At 39.7% G+C, this 24935-nt stretch overlaps 2 protein-coding genes across 4 annotated transcripts in view; one reads left to right on the forward strand and one right to left on the reverse strand.

The window, feature by feature from the left end:
- Window positions 1-24935, reverse strand: part of LOC136422256 (zinc finger and SCAN domain-containing protein 2-like) — a 44082-nt gene that overhangs the window by 18825 nt on the left and 322 nt on the right. The window lies entirely within an intron of this gene.
- Window positions 1-24935, forward strand: part of LOC136422249 (leucine-rich repeat-containing protein 24-like) — a 55804-nt gene that overhangs the window by 2185 nt on the left and 28684 nt on the right. The window contains exon 1 of one of the 3 annotated variants that reach the window (XM_066409898.1): window positions 20344-20569. The exons of 1 other annotated variant lie outside the window; for it this stretch is intronic. The gene's annotated coding sequence lies outside the window, so the exon portion shown is untranslated. Of the gene's footprint in view, window positions 1-20343; window positions 20570-24935 lie in introns of those variants that run through there. One more of the 3 variants, XM_066409896.1, reaches the window with a different exon arrangement.

Genomic DNA, 24935 nt, shown 5'->3' on the forward strand with positions numbered 1-24935 from the left:
TAAAACAATTTTAAACATCTACATCTTTTCAAACCATTAGAAATCTAATCCTGTTCATTAATGGTATGTAGTTTTGTAGGTCAGATTTAATGACATGTTACCAAAGCTGGTTACCTACATGATGTAGCTCGTACGCGTCCACTGTGCACGTGTATACAATACGTGTGAACGGCAGGTTTGGGTGCTGCCCACGTCTGTACATGCAGTTTGTTTGACGTAGCTTTCGCTGAAAGAATGTTGTTTACATTATCAAGCTGAAGATTTTTTCCCCTAACATTATACAGGGAAAGTCAACCTGGTTATAATAAATGAAGACCTTTATTGCACATTTTTGCCACACTGGGCCAAGTACAGGCAAAAAGCACAACAAAACAAGGTGCATTTTCGTTAGATAAGAACTAGCTTTGTTCACACTATTCCCTCTACCCACGATGATACATGCATCAGTAACTAATGCTTGTAGGCATCGTAACATGATCGGTGTTGTACTTCCGTGTGAACCTTAGATCCCTGACAACACTAAACCGTTGGAACATGAGCTTGCCTCTTGCTGTTGATAGAAATGATTTAGTATAATACATAAAGGCGACAACAACAACAACAGCAAAATACAGGTGATACACCCTGGAGCACATCTTAAGTTAAAATCATTCCTGACACGGGGTCACCTTCCATGCATTTTTCCTGAAACAGCCCTTCTGTGTTTATATCTTTTATACCTTATACAGGAAAGGTAATCCTGCCTTTATTATAAGAGAACATTTTTGCAAATAAAAGCTTTGTACATATTATCAACACAACCCAGGACGATATTACTTACTAATACTTTTATGCATCAGAACATGATCAGTGTTGCACTACTGTGTGCATCTTAAATTCCTGAGAATACTGAACCATTAGAACATGAGCTTGCTTCTTGTTGTTGATTGTAATGTTTTAGCATAGATAAAAACAACTACAACAGCAAAACACAGGTGATACACCCTGGAGCATCTTATAATCATTCCTGACACGGGGTCAATTCCCATACATTTTCCTAGAACAGCTCTTCTGTGTTTATACTTACAGTTAGTCCCCGGGGAGCAATTTTGCGCTTAGAGGATAGAATAACAACCACAGATAAGAATCGACCCGCGGGATCAACATGTCTTGAGGGACTGCAGTCTTTTGTGTGGAGAGAAAGCTCACTCAAATTATATTGGATACGTAAGATATTAAATCCACCCTATTGTACCTTATCTTAGGCCCTCATAAAGACAATTTTACTGTAATAAACAATCAACAAAGTATACATTTACTTAGAGGGAAGAACTAGTGTACTATTTGTGATGTTTGTAGGCTCGTATTGTATGTTTACGCATGTTTGTAGACCCGTGAAGACCCCTGTCATGTACATCTTAAGACGGCTTAACGACAGAAAATTGAAAACATTCTTTGGGACTCTCGTAGCTGTGTCATACAAAATTCAGTCGTTTTGTCTGTCGTGAGTGTCATAGCGTGCTTTTTAGAGTTTACTAGTTGAGTATTTTAAAGATGTAGATGTCAATTTATCATTGTTATGTTATATCTACGTTTTTAACATGTTAGCTACCTTTGAAAATATACGGTAAAAACCACAATTCAGCCGTCTGTGCTGCGGGAGTTTTTCTTTAATGAATAAACAACTTTTCTTTTTTCTCTTTCTCTCTCTCTCTCTCTCTCTCTCTCTCACAGACTCTCTCTCAGGCTCCCTCTCTCTAGATCTCTCTCTCCCTACCCCTCTCTATCCTCTCTCTCTCTCTCTCTCTCCTCTCACTATCTCTCCCCCTCTCTCTCTCGTTCTCTTGTCGTGAACCTTGTGATAGCCTCGTGCAACGAACCCAGGACTTATCTGAGAGCACCTTTAATGAGAATGCGCGCAGAAGGTACATGGCCCGTGTTGTGTCCACCTGAGTGGTTTGCAGACAGATGAAGCTTGCACGTCGCCTGACAGCCGAGGTCTGTCCGGTCCAACGCCGCACTTATCTGCACAATCAGGTGTGCAGGGAAACAATTAGACGGGTCAGAGGTCACCTGGGGATGAATAATCAGCCAGGCATGTACAATATCGGTGTAGGTACAGACCAAATGATCAATATTGTTGATATCTAAAATATAGGCTTTGTATGATGCTTAGAAGAACTGTTTGATCAACTGAAGGTAAGCCGTTACACTTACAGACTTACCATAAAAATAACATTTTATAGCTCTATTGTGTACGGTATAGGTCGTATATCATTAAGGTATAAAAGGCATTAGAGCCGACTTTTGAAATTTGAATCTATAAAATTATGTGTATACCGATATGAGAATGTGTAATAGGTATGTACATATGAGCTTTGGTTATGCTACTTTTATATCTTTAAGTTTTAAGGAATAATTTTCATACGGATACAGAAAATGCTGGCTGAAATTTGACCTAATTCAAGTTGCTTTTTGCATAGTCTTTCACACGCAAACGGCTCTCTGCTATTTCTAATCACCAACAAGTCCAAATTACTTCCAAAAAGATGGTGAAGTCTTGAGAGAATTCAAGGTTACCCCGCTTAACCCGTGAACACTCTGTGTTGACTCATGCTTACCACCAGCACGCTAAAGCTCTCAGGTTTCTAAATACTATTGGAGAGTGAAGAAAGGGTTGGCATACCCGCGAGAGATGTCTAACATCGTTAGACGTAACACGGCGGCGTCTCTTTTGTTGTCTTTGTTTCTGTCGTAAACATCCCGCATGAGAACCACGCAGAGGGCCCGTGGGAGGAAAAGAGTTATGGAACGTTAAAAAATCTAACAAAAGAATGGATTTTTATCTTTAAAACTATCTGTAGATCTCGTTGAAGAGATGCATCAGTAACGTGTGATAACTAGTCTATACCGGACTAACTACGCCGGCTATAGGGGGAATATTTGCCAGAGTTTCATTTGCAAATGTGATCTTCACCGTGGACTGACTCTACTGGCTAATTATTCCTTTCTGCCAAAATCTACAATTCATACGCCCGTAGGAGTGCCTGGTGGAGGCTATGTGATTACCATGTACCAGTTACTACAACATTATTTAATCAGTGACTTTAAAAAGGTAACAAAACACGTTGACTTCGAAAATTTGGAGGTACGTGTTTTGTTACCTTTCTAGGTAAAGTACATTCTAGTATTGAAGTATATTCTAGTAACTATCTGTAGATTTGTTAAAGAATGTTAGACATGACCTTACGCTATGTTAGATATGACCTCTAACGCTATCGCAGACGAAGTTGCTTTAGTTAACACATGCACAATGAGTTTTGACAGCTAAGCATTTTCAACCCCATTTAAGCAGTACGCCTTACAATTACCTCCAACCAATTTGTACAACTCGCAGCTCGTTTTGTACGCACTCTATGACCCGTATGTTCACAGTCCAAAATGGATTGAGCGATATCTAGATCATCAATTTAATTGCAAAGAAGGACAGAAAAATGACACATTTTATAGTCTGAAAACGAGGACTATAGTGTAAATCATTACTATCGTATTTCCCCATTCAAGTAAAAATCTTGATTGCAACGAATAATGCTGTCCATGGAGACACAGAAACACATGTGATCGACTCTTGAAACAAAACCTTCTTGGCGAAGGTTATTATGATTTCACAAATTGTTCTGCCACCGATTATAGATTGAGCTAGGGAATGGACAAAGGTCTCTTTGTTATATTTCTCCCAAGCGCTCAAAGAAGAAAATGGTAATGATTTGGAGTGAAAGTGTGTGCACCTGTGATGTGAAAGATTAGTTCTACGTAATTTGGATTTCCTTTGTATTAGCCTTACTATCCACAATGTGGAAGAATTTGACGTGAGAAAGTGTCAAGCGCTTGTTTTAGCTCAGGTAAGTATGGCAGGTGTTCTTTAAGACTTGTTGGTTAGTTGGGGTCGGACAAAAGATGCTCTCTATTTTGCCCTGAGAAGCCCCCGTGGTGGCTTTGTGCTGCTGTCATCTTTAATCAAGCTTGATGTATTGTAAATCCTTGTTATTGTGTCCGTCTTAACAAAGTGCGGTAGGCTGTATGTGAGGCGCGCCTTTGTTTATGTCGTTTTCACACCTGGCTTTATCTATACAGATCACCTTCGAAAACCCCCATCCCACTAGGACGGCGCTCTCGCCGCGCGCTCTCTGTGACATAAGATTTGACGCATTTTATAGATAATTTGAAGTCAAGGGTTACACATATCCGATTTAGATCGCAGTGATAGCGCAGCGCGATCGCCGTCAAGTGGAATGGAGCCTTAACGTTTACTGAAGAAAGATGAATACAACACTTTGTAACTTCCCAAAATGCACTCATTGTAGAAAAAGTGTTCCAAAAAAGACTAGGTAAGCCCAAAAAGCTTATTTTAGGTTGTATTGTGTAGCAGTTCTTATATTAGAATAGTCCCTTGTTCCACTTGTCACCATTGTTCACTTGCACTGACTGCATACTTTTTCTAACCACTGTTTCATGTTGCCATCAGCTCTCGGGCAAGAACTTGCAAATCAAACTCTCTTAACACCATGCCCTACATATGTTTCTATTCTGTATCTGAGAAACTCTCTAAAGGAAGAACACGATCTTCATTAAAAAGACGATACTCCCTCAAGAAATCAGCCATCTATATCGTCTTCTCTACTGACAGTCTGTGAGACCTAGTATTCCATGGTGTTGAACACGAGGGAATGATTTTCGCGCTGTTGATTAATTGGCTGGGGAAGTAAAGTCAAGCAGGTCGAACTAAAAGCGTAATGCGCGAGACGAAGTGTAATGCTTTGTGGATAGTTTGAAGTTCCACGTGGCTTCGCTACGGCTAACGTTTTTTTTAGACGAGCATACCGGGTCATCCCTCCTCTTCTGTTGTGTTGTGTTCCAGCACGCGTAGAGGTTTGATGTCTGATAGCAGCCTGAATGTTCCCCGTTCACAGGACCGCCGGCTTTATGTCCCCATCTGAAAGGACGAATTTAACTCATAGCAATCGGGCTCAAACCTCAACCTGAATCATTGGATCTGTCCCAACGGAATGATTTTGTCCATATGGCGAGGTTGTCCATAACTGACCTTCTCTCTCTTTATTGTCCTTTTCCTCTTAATTTTTTTTCTCGTCCGAAGCCTCCGATTCGATTAGATCCTTGTTTCATCACTTTTTTTTTCCTTTTACTTTTCCTAATTGTATCCCGGTCAACAAACTCCAACATCCTTTCTCTCTTTGCTTCTTCATTTCCTAAACCCTATTCTGACCATTCCTTGATACAACGTGTATATTATTACTCTCTAAGCAGAGGTTGGTGGGGAAGGTTGTGACCTTTTTATCATACGCCCCGTTTTTGTCCCTTTGTATATATTATATGTCAGTAAGAGATTGCGATCTAGCAGAATCGCCGATTATATCTATCGAAGTTTCTGTCGACTGATACGGATGCTAGGAATGTGCTACATGTAGGGTGTCATACCATTTATAAATCAAGTCAATCCATTGATCCAACGTGACATGAATCGAAGTTGAAAACTATTGACTGTCTTTTTTAAGGGGACAATTCTAAATGTGTACACTTGGGATCCGATCGGGATCTCTACCGGCAAAATATGCCACATTGAAATCTTTACCCTGGCCTATATACGCTTTGCCACATGTCAATATTTACTAACCCCTTATCCCATGTATTAAATGTGTAGGACCCCAAAATATGTATGTCACCAGAAAACCACTTCAATCTCGCTTTTGATGGATTCGCTGACGATGTAATAACGCCACAGAGATCACTATATCAAACACTGGAGCCAAACATAATCGTTTTAAAGTTTTACACGTGGCAGAATCAGGCCGCACAACCGCTTATGTCATGCCTGTATGAACATGTAGGGCGCAATTTCACCAACCTGATGAATTAATTATACGTCATGTGGGACTAGCGTTATTCTCTGCTTATGAATAGTGATATTTCATCGCAATCCTGAAGGAATGTGTTATGAAACAGCTGGCAAAAGGCCTAACACACGCCAGGAAAGCGGCCACATAAAAGGGTAACGTCGTAATCATGTCAGACCGCTAGATTTTACAGGCAAACCAATATGCAATAGTCAAAAGGAGGAGGTTTCAAACGCTTTGTTTAAATCATCGTTGTTGTGAAATAAGCACGACGATTGGATTTTAGTCTGGAACCCAAGGCTCAATGAAGCCATGGTGAAAAGTGTACGATTCAGCAGAACATTAGAAAATTCCAAGCAGATGTTGGGCGGAAAGTCCATGACGTTTTCTGACTACCTTGTTGGGAGAAATAGTCATTAATTGAAAAACAAAATGACACGATCTTCCTTCTTTATAGAAACTTTAAAAAAATACTAACCTTAAGATAAGGCTAACAGATAATTTAAGCCCGATGTCTCAGACAGTCGTTTAAATAACTTGCCAAACGATTTATTCCAGAGATTGATTATCATGTTGTCGACATTTGAATTTAAAGTATAAAAGTATCTACGGTTATAGCTTAATAGCAATATTGGAGACATCGAAATATACAATGTCAATAAAGCTGTCGACCTTATGCGTTCCCAAGGAGCAGTAACCATTCCTTATTATTCCCAAGACATGAAAATATCTATTGTGGGGTTAATCCTCCCTTTTCCACTTCACTTAACAAAAGTGTCCCGTGTTGGTTATAAAGATGTAATTGCTATTCATAGACTGTGTATCATGTAGATTTTAAGACAATTCTAGATCTCATATTTTGTCGCTATTGTCACTATTTGTATAGAAGGTGTGGTTGTAAAGTGCTAGTCAATAACTACTGTGATTATCTGTTTTGAACTAGTATTTCTTAAGAGAAATGAAGCAACGTAACATTTGATAGTTTAAGGTGTATTTTACATCAATATCAGCAAAGTTCACTGTCGTAATCTATCGAGTGTCCAGTGCAGTGACGTCGTCAGAACGAGAAAATCTGCTAGCCTTGGTGGTAGATTGAGTTTTGTATTTACTGTAAAATGGAAGATTTTCGCTGGGATTTGATTTCGCGGTCGGGAGGAAATGGAGTGTTCGTGGTGGTTTTAAGTTCGCGGTTGAAATAATAAGTAGGCGGACAGAAGACAGAACAAAGAAACATATTTTCGCGGTGATTTTATGTTCGCGATAAAGAGGTCACCGTGAAAACCGCCAACACAAAACCACCGCGAACAATTCCCCTTTCACAGTATTTCCAAGAGCGCCGCCTCCAATATAACGACCTTGCAGTATTCCCGTGCATTTCCGCTTAGATGAACTCGAAGAATAGACACTTCTATTATTGATGAGTATCAGATGTGCATTTAAGCACAGATAATCGACTCCTTGGCCACAAAAGACGTTTAGCTTCATCTCTATTCGTTTTCTAGGTATACGCGAGATTTTTGTAAATTTACTCATGTGATCTGTAAGGTTACAATGTGTCATCACATTAAGAAAATCCCGATTGCTCATCAAAAAGTGAGTCAACAACGCAAAGGAAGTAAATTTGCTTCCTAAAATCCCCCCACTCCATGTCTATAGTATATAATACGTTAGTGTAAGTATATTGCCCCCAATTGGGTCTTAATAGACCTTCCCTACGCCATGAATAATTAATGAGGCGATGATGGCCCCGCTATTTGATGGCGTTATAATGACTCAGATGGCTTTTCATGGCGCGAACAATAAGGAAATCTCAAGATCAGAGCCGTAGGGAAGGGAATTTACATTTAAGGCTGGGTGTTGAAGAGGTGGAGCTATTTATTCATTCTTAAGGTGGGACTGGGTTAAAGGTATAAGGTGAAGACGTTGGCTCTCTCTGGAAGTAAGTGCAGAGAGCGGTGGTCCCCCATATTTCTTTAAAACATGGGGGAAGAAGAAATAAGGAATATATTACGTTACAGCATTGCAGCAAGTCTGAGGCATGAAAGCAATTCATTGCTTATTTTTCTATATTAAAGCAATTTATCCACGCTTGTATCTTCATAAAACGTGTTTGTATCTTTGATTATATTATCTAAAATGTATGGTGAACATAATAGGTCCGAATTAGTTCAATGAAGAATAATCCAAAATGAATATGTTCAAATGTCTAATAATGATCTAAGAAGTAATGATACACACTAAAAAGCACGCACGAGTGATGCAATAGATTCCAATATATGAACGTTCAAGTAATGATGAAACAATGATAGCAAGCCTCGAATTCAAATAAACTATTTGTCATAATGAACAATAACGAAACTTAACAAAGGAAGAAGTCCTATACCTTACGTACCTTCCAACCTCTATTGAGGGAGGGGGGCAGGTTGCTTCAACAAGGGTGTGGCTCTAGTTTCATCGCAAATATATCATAACATCAATAATTGACCGATCACTCCAGGCCTACAGCTAGATACTCTACAAAGTTTGAGTTTGATATATGGTGTCGATTTGTCTTCGTTAAACCACAGACGACATTCAACAATTCCTTTTTCCAACCCCTGAAGCCATCCGGTCTCATCATCCATCACAAACTACAGGAATATGGATGTAGGTTCTCGGTATGTCAGGACGATGGAGACAAAAGCTCCGCCGTTTTTGGAAGTCTTGTAATATATTCATACTGTAAGAACGCACACTGTTGCACTTGAAATGGTAGTCTAAGAGTGGATTCATTCTGCAAGCTAACCGACATCTTTCACACCGCAGTCATCCCTCAGTAAGACTTCTGGTAAACTGTGTGGAGTTATACCTTATTATTATACTAATCTTTGAAGCAAATACATGCCCGAGGGCTAATTGCAATGATTAAAAGCGACCAAATGATAATGTGCATTATAAATGAACACAAAACATATAATCTAATATGGGATGCCATATGTATGTACATTCACTATTTTTATTATATGTGTAAACTTTTTAATGCTGAAATAAGGTAATCTTCGTTCAATGGGTGTGCTTTTATGGTCAGTTTCTTGGGACGTCTATGAGTAATATCCTAAGAGACACACTGTCTTGGTCAGCAATCCACAGGGGGCCATAGATGACCATCGATGACCATGTCCAAAATTCTCTGGGACCAAGGGGTAACACCATACCCACATTTAGGTGTGCGAAACAAGGAAAAAAGATTTTGAGGTGTGACTGTGTTTTAAAGAAGACAGAATTCTTATAAATTGATATATGAAAACTTTGTTTCGCTGAAATGGAAAAAAAATACAATGAGTGTACTTAATGGTCAGTGTCTTGGGAAATGTACGGAATATATTACTTATGATTTTAATGTTTAATGCCCGAAGGCTAATAGCAATAATTTCAAGTGTTTAGATCTATATGATAACGCACATTATCAATGAATACGCACAGGATAAGATCATTGACGATAAGATGTACAAATGTAAGATACCATTTTCGCTATTCATATCATATCATATGATGATGTAAACTTTTAATGCTGAAATGGGGAAATCTACCTACAATTAGTTTACTTTTATGGTCAGTTTCCGTTGGTACGTCCATGAGTAATGTCTTAGTCAACACTTGGGCAACACCGGGGGCCATAGATGACCATGTCTACATTTATACTTCCCTAGGACCAAGGGGTAGACCATGCTCATATTTACCTTCGCCAGAAGGTTGCACTTAGGCATAAGAAACCGAGAAAACTATTCTGAGGTATGACTAGGTTTTAAAGACAGCATTCTCATAATATTTGTAAACTGTGTAAAATCAGCAATTAGTGTATTTTATGGTCAGCTTCTTGGGACGTTCAGGAGTAACATTTTAAGAGACACACTGCCTTGGTCAGCAATCCACACGGGGTCATAGCTGACCATCGCTGACCATCTCCATAATTCCGAGGGACCAGGGAGTAACACATACCCATATTTAGGTCTAAAAAACAGGAAAAATGGTTATGCATTATCACTAGGTTTTAAAGACAGTATCGGACCAAGAAGTAACGCCAAGTCAATATTTATGTGTGTGAAGCCTGAAAGAAAGATTCTGAGTTTCCAAAGACAGCATTTCCATAATATTTGTAAATTGTGCTGTGCTGAAGTTGCCCCCCAAAAAAAATCAACGATGACTGTATTTTATGGTCAGCTTCTTGGGACGTCCATGAGTATTATTTCACGAGACATACTGTCTTGGTCGGCAATCCACAGGGGGTCATAGCTGACCATCGGCGACAATCTCCGTAATTCCAAGGGACCAATATCATGCCCATATTAAGGGTTAAGAAACCAGGGATAAGGGATTATGCAGTATGACTACGTCTGAAAGAATGTAACATGGGAATAATGACTAATAAAAAGTGTGGGAGTGCTTCCTGCCATAAAGATCGATATAACGTTATAAATTGGATTTGATTCGGAGCTCCCTATCAGTCAGTTGGAGTCCTGTAGAAGAAGTACGTTTCGGTGGACAGCTAAGTGACAGCATCATACCAAGTAAGTTTATCATAGTTATTAGTTATTTATTTTATTACTGTATTACTGTATTACTGTATTACTGTATTACTGTATGATACAATGTAATGTTGATGTATGTGAACGTAATCTATGCATAACCACGCATCCTTGTGTTGTATTGGGCCATTGGTAGATTACCGTAAGATGAGAGAATATGTCATAATTCTCATTAACAGTCGAATAACTATGTTAGAAATCGTCCATGTCCTAAAGCATATTACGCCCTAGATTTGTCATCTTTACGCGCGCCGCCACCAAGTCTTCCTTCGTGGGATTAGTGTCAAAGTGGGGTTGTCTGCTTCGCGTGTTTCGTGATTCTAAAATACATTTTATCGATAAAGATCAGAGGCGTTGTACAGTACGATAGAAATGTTAGGAGGTTAAGCTGTACGGATGGTAATAGCGCGACAAAAAGCGCACAGTTATCAGGGTACTACTAGTTAGGATTCAGGGCGGGTCGAAATACTGGGTGCATGTGCACCTAAAATTGGAGCTGTGCACCTACTTTTTGACTGTGGGTGCACCAAATGCAGGCTATAAGGTAATATAGGCTATAAAGTACACTTGGTATACAGATTATTGTCGAAATATCCGAAAAGAAACATATAACCTTTGATGTACTTTGTTTTGATGTATTGTTGTATTTTTCACGTTAGCTATAGAATTACAGATTGAAGTTCTTAAAACAGAGAGTAGGGTTTGTAATTACTCTTTGCTGATATTCTACTGTATTTTATGTTGTGCATCCAAAACATATTTTATGCATCTAAATTTTTAGGTTAGAAGCACCGGTACACCTATTACCTAAAATGAATTTCGGGCCCTGTGATTTGAATATGGCATACTGTGCAATAGGCCATCACTGGGCCCAGTTGTGATTAGGTAAGCGGAGACGAGATCAGGAGGTCACAGGTCAGATTCCTGGACGTGGTGTTCTTGGTGAAGACCTTTAACACGGCTTTCTTCACTTTATCTAGGCGAAAATTGGTACCATACATCAGTTGAGGCGTGTGTGGAGAAAGGAGTGAGTTTGAGTTGGCCTTTTCATTTTGATACCGTGCCTAAGACACAGTGGACTGACAGCCCACTGTCCCTACGGTCTCTAAACGGCTATGGGACATTCACATAATGCTATATCTTCACATCTTCGAAACAGAAATCATATCTTCACATCTTCGAAACAGAAATCATGTCTTCACATCTTCGAAACAGAAAGCTCTAATCAACACGGAGACGAATTGGCAAACAAAAGTGGACAAACACGTTCAGTACGATAATGTGACCGAAAGATATGTTGATAGTGTCCGGATGGTGGAATAATTATTCTGGGCGCTGTCTTGGGATCTATTGTTGCACTTGATCCTTCGGGCGCCACTTTCAACACCATGGAGCAAGTCTACACCTCATTAGTCCTAGATATGTAAGCGTTGTTTATTCCGTTAAAAACATGAATTGTGAACAAATGCTGCCATAGGTACAAGTATAACACATCAAGTAGATGGCAACATCAATGCAAATCTCTGCTCTAAATGTATATAAGTTTAACGCCAAATTCGTTTACTTGGAATATTTTCCTGGAAAAAAAGTTGACCTGTGACCTTTTGAAAGTATTCTGACTGAGCGCTGTCTTGGGATGTGATGATGTACTTGATCCTTCAGGCAACACCCGTACTATACCTCACTAACCATAGATGATTATGTGAGCGTTGTTTACTTCGAGTAAAACGTGAATTGTGCACAAATGCTTACATAGGTACAAGCATAGCAAATAAAGTAAATGACAAAATTGATTGGAATATCTGCTATTGTAGAGAACTTAAACGATATATTCGTTTACATAAAATAGTTTGTCGGTGACCTTTTGAAGGTATTATGACTGAGCACAGAAGGGGGTAATTATAACATTCCAGTGTCATAGTCAGGGCAGCGTCTGTCTCTTACATTGAACAGTGCGGAATGAATCAGTCTTTGTTACGATCTACCGTGCAGACAAGTTTTGATGTAGATGCAAAATTTCATATGTATCTTACTCGTCGGAATACTGATTGCATAAATATAAGGGAATAAATGTTATGTCAGATGAAAACGACCCCCTTGATGAAAACGATAATTTTGAATCGATGAAAAAGAATCGCTGCTGGCAGCGCCAAACTTTAAAGATGCAAAACCTAGATCGAACCCTTTATGACTATTTATTTCTATCCAGGCATCTTCCTTTTTATATCTTTACTATCCCATCTTTGTGTTTTATGCCATTTAATTTTGGCACTCTCTAATTGCATCTCCAGAAGATGTCATCAGTACAATGTAGTCGGTGTGACCTTACATTTTAAATCATTGCTGCGGTGATTTATGTCAACTTGTGGCTAGATGTCTAGAGTCTCTATAACCACCTAATGACGTCATTATGCTCAAGACGGAATCTCCCACTAATGAATTAAAAGCGACAAAATTAGGCCAAATATTAAGCATCTTTAGTGCATGTCACACAATTTGGCGGTTTCTAAATAGTTATGAGATCTTTACCATAACGCTCATACTATATCTCTACAGTTTTCGAAAAAGAAAGCTCGACGCAACACTGAAACAAACTTGGCAGGCAAAGTGAACAAACGCGTTCAGCACGTTAATGTGACCGAAAGATATGTTGATAGTGCTCGTATAGTGGAATGATTACGCTGAGCGGTGTTCATGTGGGATGTATTGTTGTACTTTATCCTTCAGGCGCCACTTTCAACACCCCGGAGCAAGCCTGCATCTAATTAACGTTAGATATGAGTGTTGTTTACGCCAGGAAAAAAGGAAACTTTGCAAAAATGCTGCCATAAGCACAAGCATAGTGAAAGTAAATGACAAAAGATGGATGAAAATGTCTGCTCTAATGTTAGAGAAGATTAACGGCCCACATCTCTGCCTAGAATCTTAGAATATTTTCTTGAGAAAAAATCTCGAGACCTTTTGAATATCATATTGGGCACATATTACATTCCAGTGTCACAGTCAGGGCAGTGTCTGTCGCTTACATTAAACGGTTCGGAATGAATCGGTCTCTCTTGCGATCGGTCGACCGCGCAGACAACTTCTGATGTAGATGCCAAAACAAATGTCGCATTTTATTTGTTTGAATATGAGTGTACTAGATGAATACACAGTTAGATGCAAATGAAGTGCAAACTTAATTGGTAGTTGAAACCTCGTTTCCAATGTACGACTTCTAGTTTGGAAACGTTACATTTTAAACATTGCAGTCATTAGTTCTATTTCTAAATTTTAGCTAAATTTCACCAAAATAACCCAATAATGCCCCGGGATACTTTAGCATCTGCATAATCACCAATGTGTTTATGAATTGATAACTACGACCTAAATATGCTCACGATGGAACCTGCGATTAATAAATCAAAAACGACAAGATTAGGCCACCTATTAAGCATCTTTAGTGCATGTCACACAGTTTAAGTGCTGAAATGAAATTTTGATACTAATATTCGATATATGATAACTTCGTAAGTGCAGTCACCCTGCTCTAACATTATGCTTGACATGATTATGAAAAATGAAGAATAGAATAATAGTTAACCCAAGTTGCGTCAGTACCTCATAATTAGAGAAATTAACTCACAAATTATCTAGTATATAAACTGTCATCGGTTTATATCCTCGTTGCTTTTATGTAGATTCTGGGTACTGTAATTGAGGGAATACATCTACGCGATCTACTAGCATCAAACGTAATTAATTACGGCACTTAATCACATTAGTTGAGACAGTTCCTCAGACTGTTAGGTTCAAGTCAATGGAGCACATCAGACAGTTGAATGTTAAAGAGATAATCATGTAGAACAACAGGTGAATCGAATACATAGAAGGGCGTGACGGAGGACGCCACAAATTATCTGCAACTTTTGATCAACTGCTGATTTACGTGCTCTCAATCTGCATAACGTGACGTCAGCAAAACAGTGAATGCATGCCTTCACGAAGTGATGTTGTGCAGTCCAAAATTTGTGTATGTCCAATTCTTCGTATTGGCAATTGCAATTAAAGACCCTTTCATATGTCTTGCTGTATCGAGGGGAAAAGTTCAATTTTCTTATATTCAGCACAAAAGAGTAAAATCTAACGCTTCTTCAAACTAATATAATACAAACACTTAAATACTGTAACAACAATCTTGACATTTCACTTCATATTTCATTGCAGTTAAGATCATTTATCATTAAGGTGAAAAGTCGAATTTCCCTATCTATAGCTAACAAGAGTCAAATCTAGGCAAGAACTACGCTTCTTCAAGCATATATAATACAAAGACTTACATGCCAACAAAATTCATAATTTCACTCCATATTTCATTGCAGTTAAGGATCATTTTTTTCAAACGTCTTCCTATACCAAAGTGAAAAGTTCAATCCCCTAGATATCTCTTGCCAAAAAGATTCAAGTCTTGGCAACAAGTGTGCTTCTTCAAAACACAATACAGGCACTTCCATGACATTAATCGTCATATTTCACTTCATATTTCATTGCAGTTGAAGATAATTTTCAAACGTCTTCCTATATCAAGGTGTAAGTGTCAATTTTCCTATCTGTATCTAAAAGAGTAGAATCTAGGCAAGAACTACGCTTCTTCAAACATATATAATACAAACGCTATGAAGACAACAATCTTTATATTTCACTTCATATGCATATTTCACTTGTAACGTTTCTTCAAACACATTATAATAACGTTTTTCTGTCAACAATCTTCTCAAGCATAATATTTCAATTGAAATCTAATTAAATCCTCAATCTGCTAACAGTTACTCAGACTGACAGAAATGTACCTCTTTGTGTGTTCTACTTTCCGGTTAAAAAATGGAAGCGACCCTCCCCACAAAATTTGGGTGAAGGTCACGACCGAGACATTTTTAAGGGGTTCCGCTGTCGGTTCAAATCAGGGCCAAACCTACCCCGTCTGGCACAAACTTGTAATTAAGACGTTTCTATAGCTTTGTAAGCGGTGATGTCAGTCTCAAGGTCATGGTAGTTTCAATAAGTTTCCTTCCGCAGCTGTTTGCATCGTTATGTTGTCTGTCTCGAACATTCACCGGTTCAGAGTGAATCAGTCTTTGTTTGGATCGAGCGTCCAGACAAGTTTTCGTCGATGCCAGAACCTAACCCGGTCCCGGTTTCTCCCAGGGCTGCAGGGTGAGTTTCCTCGGCACGGTAAGCTTGTATCCCCGCCTTGACCACTAAGCTCACCCCGGTGATTTTTGCCTTCAGCTTCCTGGATTCAAGGGACTGAGGTAAAATTTCCTCGGGGGCCTGTTGATCATGGTGCCGAAGAGCTGGCCTGTGTAGGCCCTGGTAACAGTGTAGATTCCAGGTTAGGCAGAACCCTGCTGTGCGTTGTAGTCCATTGGGTGTGTGAAGGGTGAATACTTCGATCTGTTTCATAAGCAACGCTGCTGGCCTTGACTTGAGGATGTGGAAAGGTTTGTCATACAGTTATTTATCCGTGCTACCGGCCTTGTAAAATCGTTTGCAATATTACATTGCTTAGCATTGAGACCATCGTCTTCGATACGAGGACATATCTCGAGGGGATGTTCCGTTAGCAACACAATATTCATACGCCTCATAACTTTTATTGATATTGTTATGTGAAATGTATTTTTCGCTGCAAGTTAGAAACATTGCATTGATAAATTAGCAAAATGATACTCTCACAAATAGTCCAAATTCCACTGTATTACATTTCGTTTTTGAGGAAACAGCAAATTCACAATCGATTTGAATAAGTTTGGGGTAGGAATAATTCTGTTAACTGTACATCAAATATCTTAAACAGCTCACTACTTGGAGTTATAAGCAGAAAATGTCGTAACAAAGGCTGCTACTTTGAAAATTACATAATGTGAAACGCCATGTAAAATTGAGAGTAAATGCTTGAAAGACCACTGTCTTATTCAATATGTCTCGAAGTCTATGTGAAAGAAGTTGCACATAATGCATTTTATTCCATTGACACCCTTCATCCTATTGATTAATCTATACGTGTGTAATCTAGCCTATTAACAGAAGTTGTGAGAGTCGATTTAAGGATAGCCTGCGGTTACAATTATTGTTAAAAATTAACACCAGAATCATATCTGATGAAGTCTCTATTGAAAACCGATAGTGCTAACTTCAAAGGACAAATTATGCAATAAATAATCATCTATATTCAGATAACAACGACAGAATTTGTAGACACTCCAATGAATCATTACACTGAAGAAGAACAGTTCACACATTTCTTTAGATACAAAAGTAAAACTAATTTGCCTGTTATTCAATGGCAGATCACCTAAATCGTGTTAATAGGGAACGACTAAAACATGGAAAACACATCAAATTGGTATTACCATACTCCTGATGCTATCAGATACTAGCAGTTCTCATTCTTAATGAATAGATCTAGAGCTTGTCTCAGTCATGGTGATTCTGACTGAGGGAGAAGAGATGCTGTTCTAGTCCTGAATGTTAAGTTCAGTCCCCAGAGGTGGTCTCTATAGACCCCGCACCGGTCAAACTCGTTAGAAAAAAGATCAGGACAGCGGATCCGACCTATCTCTGCGCCAACCTTTCTCTCCAACTCTCTGACCTTTGCCCAGCTTTCATCATCAAAATGGTATTACCATACTCCTTCTGTTATCAGATATTGGTAGTTTTCATTCTTAATGAATAGAGCTTGTCTCAGTCATGGTGTTTCTGACTGAGGGCGAATAGATGCTGCTCTAGTCACAAATGTCCCCAGAGATGGTCTCTAGACCCCGCACCGGTCAAACTCGTTAGAAAAAAGATGATGACAGCGGATCCGACCTATCTCTGCGCCAACCTTTCTCTCCAACTCTGTGACCTTCCACAGTTTCCCCCCATCAAAATGAGATTACCATACTTTCCAGGGCCAATCATAACGCATTAAGGTCGTCGAAAGTTCACAATACTGCGGACATTCAAACCACTCTTCTCGATATTGGCTTTCTAGAATTGCTTTGGCCTTCGGCGCATGCCTGGAAGATAGCGTTAGCGCCTGACAGCCGGTATATAATGGTGCTGTAATGGGCTTTTTATAAGACTGCTATCAAACCATCAAACTCAATTACCTGAATGATCGATTATGACGAGAGGAGACGGTACAAGGGTTCCCTGTAGTGTGTCGGAAGCGGTGCCAAACGTACAATATGATTAAACGAATGGCCATACTGTTGGTCCGAAAGACGAATAACTCAGTTTTACAGTGTGCACTGAATGGCTCCCAAGTCTATATTTTAGAAGGCTTCATAATGAATAGCACATTTCGTGCATATTTGAGGAATTTGTTTATAAAAAAAAAAGGAATTGTTGAAGAACAAAGTTTCATGTAATATAGTGGGTGGCAGTAGTTTAGTTAAATTATGTCAATGTTTTAACTTTACTATCATTTGCATTAATAAAAGTGATAGATGGGGAAGATATTTATCGTTTTATCAAAGTCAACAATCAAATAACCTCTAACAACCAACCAGGTACGGTGTTAAAAGTCATGATGCTATCTAGTTGCCTTGCGGCCTCTAGCATAATAAATGGCAAATGATTCCAAAACGTATTATAACAATGAACTAAACTTCATATGTTTACGCTTCAGTGGGTGTAGAAATGCGTAAAAAAAACGTATAGAAATACGTAGAAATTTATCAACCATAAGATAACATCTAACTGTACAGTTTAATAATTCAGAGGGCGCCGCTATATTGTTTCTCTTTACATCAGCCGTGCCAGATGTTACGTAAATGCGGCCCTATATCTTATTGGGGCTGGAAATCCTTTGTAAAGCCACTTCTCTGGCTGACGGTGGTGGCGTGGTGTTGGCGTAACGGTTAGGATGTTTGGCCCTGGGTTCGAACCCCCTGACATGCCACCGATGTTGTGTTCATGGGAAATGCACTTAACATGATTGAAAGCATGAAACACTAGGAGTCCAAATGGGGTTTTTAATGAAACCCAAATAGCGGCATTGGTGTACCCTCAAATCGTAGAAAATCCACGTAGAAAATCCAGGCATATCGATAATTTCCTTGTTCCACACATCCAGGTGTAAAAATGGGTACCCGACTTCGGTTGGGGAATTAAAAGGCGGGGACGGAGGGCGTTGGGCAACGCCTTCCAATACCGCGTCCTAGAAAACAACCCACTGTTCCTACGGCCTCAGAAAGACTATAGGACTACCTTTACCTACTGACTAACGGGTAACTCACTTTACGTTTGATCTCTCGAACAAAAGAGCTGAGTATGTGCGAAGCTGTGAGATTATTTCAATTACGTACTTTCCCACGGGTAAATTATGCACCTCAATAGTGCTAACTCAAGGTCCGCAAGGGCATTGACCCCTAGACAGCTGGAATTGACAGTGTAGTTCTGTCGCATGTGAAGAATATGGTTGAGAAGCATTGAAGCAAGTACTGTAGGTTTTGAAATGTTCGCGGTAGTTTTATTCTATTTTCGCGTTTTTCGCGGTAGTTGACCTCTCCGCTGCGTAGTTATGACACTGCGAATATGTTTTCATTGTATCATATAAAGCACTAAAACACCAATCGTGAACTCAAATCACCTTTTCCTCCTACCGCGAAATTAAATGGCCGCAAAACGATACTTGGGGTCGAAATTAGATGTCCCCAAGTAACGGGTGTGGGGGGGGGGGGAGGCTAGAAAACCCACCGAATCTGAATCTTACAGTTCTAATATCGCATTACCTAAATTCTACCCAAGAGTCTTGAAATCATTAATTTTAGCCCAGACAATTTCAGATCTCGTACAAAAATGGCCTCATGGTCATAGGTAGAAAACAAAGGCGATTACAAAACATAACGTTCTACTAACTAATCTCCAAGCAGAGGTTAGTGGGGAAGATTGTGACCGTTTTATCATATGCCCCGTTTTTTGTCCGGACAAAAAACGGGGCATATGATAAAACGATCACAATCTTCTCCACTAACCTCTGCTTGGAGAGTACTACTAATGGTATATATAAGAGCGACCCCTCAAACCTTCCAGCCTCTGACATTGAGAAACATATATGTGCCTTTATTGTAATATTGCCCTTTTACTTGACACATGACCCAAACCTAACTCGATAACGTGTTCGTATAAGCAGCAGACCCAAGTATTCAAGTACAAGTACTGAATATTGTATAAATTTCTCCCTTACCCGATATAAGAGGGCGAAAAAGATTGAATTTGAAAATTTTGCTAAATCACTTTTTAAATTTCTATCTTTCCCGACATTAAGGAGGTGAAAAGGAAATTGAATTTGTGTGACCTAAATGTTTTGACACTCGCCCATTAGCAGAATGAACTGAATTATGATGAATATAATGAAGTAGTCATTTTTTCACACGGATCCCCCACAATGATAAATAATTGACAGACGGTCACGCAACTCGTGACGTCACAGATCACGTGGATAATTATACATGCAGAGATACTAGTACCGCGAAATATCGTGCAATAGGGTAAAGACAAACCCTATCACAGCCTCTTGTCACAACGGTTTATACTCTAGATCCAAATGATAAGAATTTATCGACATACTTGCAATAGAATAGGTGTAGATTTGCTATCATTTGAGGTTACACCAATGCTGCTATTGAGCATGTGGTTTGGGTTCCTTCAAAAACCCCATTTAGACTCCCCGTGTTCCATGCTTTCAAGCGACGTACTCCAGAGCCGAATGATAAGAATTTATCGATATATACTTGTAATAAAGCACGTGAACAATTACTATGGTTTGATAATACACCATTACGTATGTGGTTTAAGCTCCTTCAAAACCCCCATTTAGACCCCCCGTGTTCCACGCTTTCAAGCGACGTACTCCGGATCCAAGGGCGCGGCGGCGTTTTCTGGAAAGCGTTCTTATGACACCGGGGTGGTCCGTCCGGAAATACCACGCTCGTTTCCCGGAAATGACGCATTGACACGCGCATCTGTACGGCGACACATACGGAGAAGCGACCTGTGCGCCAAAACACCTGTTCGCACCTGAATACACACCTGTTCAATATCTGTACGCCGTGTAGGGATCTGGCGCTGCTCTTTTGGACGTAGGTAAGACACCGACTGTTCTTTTTATCGACTGCCTTTGTAGTGTATGAACATATCGACTGCCTTTGTGGTACATGAAGACGCTCTTATGGCAATAGGTTCTTCAAGTTATGGCAAGCTAGCTTGCATAGACCAAAAGTGATATCATATTTTGGAGCTCAGGATATTTTAAGACGTGAAAACTCAACTATCTTACCATCATACTTCGTGCTCGCTCACTCATATAGAAATACGCTTTATGTTGAAAATGTGTTGGCTACTGCCAAAAAATACGGCACGGAACATATGTGTGGGATATTGGATTTGAACGACGCTCGTAAAGGCTGGCGGTAAAGCTAGGCGGGGTTGACAGTGGTGGGGTGCCGGGGGAGTAGGAGGCACCGCTGCCTGGATAATGTCTTCTGCCATACGGACCACACAGTAGTGTAAGATGGATGGATATGACTAGAGATGGGCCATTTAGATAGAGGATGAGCCGCACAAACATGATAGCGTGAAAAATATATGATTTTACCTACGTGGCTTTATCGTAAAAATACCAACATTTATCGTGAGATAGGAACATTTTTTGTGTGTTTGTACTAGTAATGATTTCGAACTAAGAGACCAAAAAAATGTATTTGAAAAAACGTGGCTCTATCTAAAAAGACAAACATTCATGGTGAGATAAGAACGTTTTTGTTGTGTTGGCACTAGTAATGGTTTGGTCTAAGAGACCGGAAGACTATCGTCAAAAAGATTATGACTGTTGTGATAAGGTATCAAACAGGCGCCAAGGGTAAAAATGGGTGACAGAATTGTGGGAGAATTGACAAGAATTCTTCCCATAGCTTTGAATGTTGACAGCGAGCCGCGGCGAAGACAGAGAATTTACGGGTTCGAAAGTGCTTTTCTATTAAAGTATCAGGTTACGTTGGGACAACTGCGTGCATCCCTGAACATTCTTACGACACGTTTTCAAAGAAATACCCAATCCTTGGAACGGGAAATGTAAAAATACATTCACAGTTACCTTTGTATAACAGCCGACACTTCTAGATTACATGGTAGGACATTTGTCTTCTTTGTCGAAAAGAAGTATGACAATACAAATTGCACGGACTCCACTCTGTTATTAGGGTATAAGTCGGGGATATGGGATATTGAGTCCCTATTATAGAGGCGACGGGTGTCATTTGTATTTCTAACGTTATAAGCCAGCCTGCGTCCATGAAAATGAAAACGGGAGCTGTTTTTGATGAAATTCGTGAGGAAACGTGTAGAAGAGTTTGTTTTCTGTCACGTAGTTGTAAAGTGTAGGCATTGTTGCGCCGTGACACACCCTCAAGGTTTGTGCTTGCGTGTCGCTCGGTCGCGGCGTGAATTATTTATTAGAGACATGGGGCTTGGACACTAGTCCCCGGGAAACACTTTGTGTAAAGCCAATCTGGCAGAATTGGTCGGGGCTGATGTGACAAATGTGCGCTGATGGGAACGATCGGGCCGCCGCCCAACCGTACGGACAGCTCTCCATCATATCACACGCCGCGCCGCTTTAATACGTTTCACGGCGTCTAAAGGCGAAAAGGTTAGCTATTGTACCAGCCATGCGGAGAATCCGTTTTCGCAGGAATATAACAAAGTTCACTAATGATGCACCTGGGCGTGGTCATTAGCACCTTTATCGATCATTTATCACCTCGACGTGCAGTGGTCTCGAACGCAAAACGAGGCGTCGCTTAGCAACCGTTTTTAAAGCGAGGTGGCGTTAGGTTTTCACGTCAATCTAAACGTGAGAAATACGCGCGAGCTGACGTCAAAAACTCAATATTTGCTGATTCGAGGATTTAAGGAGTGAAGAAAGTCGGTTTACCGTTAAAATGGGAGATGATCAACACATCTATTATTCAATAATTGGTCTCTAAGGTATTGAGTGATAACAATGGCGGCGCAAATATCTGTAATGAGACTTTTTTATGATCCGCACTTTGTTGTTCGATATCCCGAAGAGACCTGTGTTAGTGTGCCTTTGTGATGCGAACCGGAATGTACAGAATTTCCCTGGGTAGTTCTGGGGATAAATTGAATCCTTTTTAAGGGTCAGAGGTCACACGGGAAGTAACCGTCGTCATATTTGATTTCCTGGGGAGGACCGTTAACGACTCGGGTTCTGACCAATCAGGGCGTGGATAACAGATTAGAACGGTCGTAAGCTCCAAGCAGATTCTAAGACTGAATATCGTAAAGTTTTCTGACCTGGCGGCTCTTCCGGGGCAAGAATTTCTCCCGTTACGGTTTTTCACCAAACAAAGATTAATGAAACAATATCAAGTTTCCATTGCCGCTCTTGTATTTTACTTCGTTTTATTTCATTTAAGGATATCATAGGACCACTTGCAAAATCAACCCAAGAGAAGGGTGTACTTAAAACGTAATATTTAACTTTTGCAGAACTAGTATATTATAACGTAATAAGATAAAATTATGGGGCATTAGAAAAAAACACATAATCTTGTTGTTGTTGTTAAAAAAAAGACTCTTTTAAGACCACCAAGAGCTTTATTTCACCGACATTTCGGTGACCATCTGTCACCTTCATCAAGGCAATTCTGACTGGTCCACATTGCACTGCAGCACAGGTGTGCATTCACGCATGTTGTTGTTGTTGTTATTGTGTCCTAATACAACCTTGAAAATCATTTCCATTAAGGTAAAGAGGTTCTATACGTTTTGATAAATACCAATTTAGGGCACGGAGTCAAACAATACAGAACAAGCACATAACAGTTAGGCGTTATATATGTACAAAATTAGTACATGTATCATCGGAGATACCAAGGAGGGAAAATCTTCATCATTTGTCTATTTCCGCCATTCGTGATTTTTGGGGTCACCTCTTTTTCTTCATCATTCTTCATTATCAGAGGGTGTTTGGCTGGTCAAATCGGGCCTAGTAATTTTAACGTAACAACATGAAAGTGTGGAAAGTGTGTTGTATTACAAAATGTAATTGTTGTTGTTATTGTTGTGGCCTTATACAACCTTGAAAATCCTTTCCATGAAAATCCTTTCCATTAAAGGTATGAAGTCAAAAGAATACAGATTAAGTACATAGCAGTTATGGCGTTACAATTTGTTTTTGTCGTGACTGTCGACCTTGAAAATCATTTCCATTAAGGGCATGAAGTCAAAGGATCATAACAGAACAAGTAATGGCGTAACAATCTGCGGCACAACATGATTTTTGAGGTCACCTCTTTTTCTTCATCACTCTTCATTATCAGAGGGTGTTTAACGGGTCAAATGGGGCCGCTGACCAAACGTAAACCTTGTTAAAACCGATCGCTTAATTTTCCAGACTCTGTCCGACTTTTCGTCGCCGGAGTTCTTATCAGATTAAATAAATCGATAGCGGAAATACGTAGCGGGACTCGAACCCTGAACCGTCATAAATTGTGTTGTTGTGTGAGTGACTATGTTATAACTATCTTTTTTGTTACCAATTGCAAGTAGAGGCAAAACCTCAGGCTGAGGACGAAGCATGACGCTTTTTCGTCAGCTGATAGTGAAACGCAGCTTCGCTACCTCTCGCGTATTTCAGCCAAGCACACCGGATCACCCCTACTTTACTCAATAAGTGTGTTGGATTCTTTTACGTGCTGAGTTTTATGCCAAAAGCTCCAATCCCCCACACAAGGGGTCCCTGGCTTTACGTACCCATTTGAAGGATCCTAAATCAAACTACTACACCGAAGAGTTACTCTTTTCAATACCTGTATAAATATTCTTGAATGCAAGAAAGAATTGTTTGGGAAAATCCCTCGCAGTCACGATTTTAAGATATCTTTTTAGATTAGTGTCAAAAAGGGAGTGGAGACAAGGAAGTAATCCTTTGTCTAGAAGGATTAAGTTAACTTTCCTTCCTCTAGTAGAACACTCCTTGAATTCTTAAAATTCTATAGCTTCTTGATATCGGTATGATAAAATAGTAAATGCAACGCCAAAAAAAGGCTTGTTCTGCCTTCTGACCGCCTACTCCATTGTTTCAAAAGCGAACTCAAACCACCGTGAACAGTTACACTCCATTTTCTCACCACAGCGAACTTGCATTTACAGTGATAAATTCACAACCGTCTCACTTCAAATATGTCTCTAAATCACCATTTTCATAGATTCAACCAATCACTTATTAGCTTCATAACCGACAGAATTATAGACGTCGATTAGAATAAAGTTTAGAAACCACCTCTGATGTTTTTCATCACCTCATATGATAATGTATTTGGCCCTTTGGAGAGCTGGCCAAGCTCTAGGTTTTCTTAGGGAAGGTCTATTGGGAAGAGAAACTGCTCTGTTGATACCAGGAAGCATCGGAAAAGAAACTGTTTCA

This window comes from Branchiostoma lanceolatum, chromosome 16 (assembly GCF_035083965.1).
Source record: "Branchiostoma lanceolatum isolate klBraLanc5 chromosome 16, klBraLanc5.hap2, whole genome shotgun sequence".
In the NCBI taxonomy this organism is placed as follows: domain Eukaryota; kingdom Metazoa; phylum Chordata; class Leptocardii; order Amphioxiformes; family Branchiostomatidae; genus Branchiostoma; species Branchiostoma lanceolatum.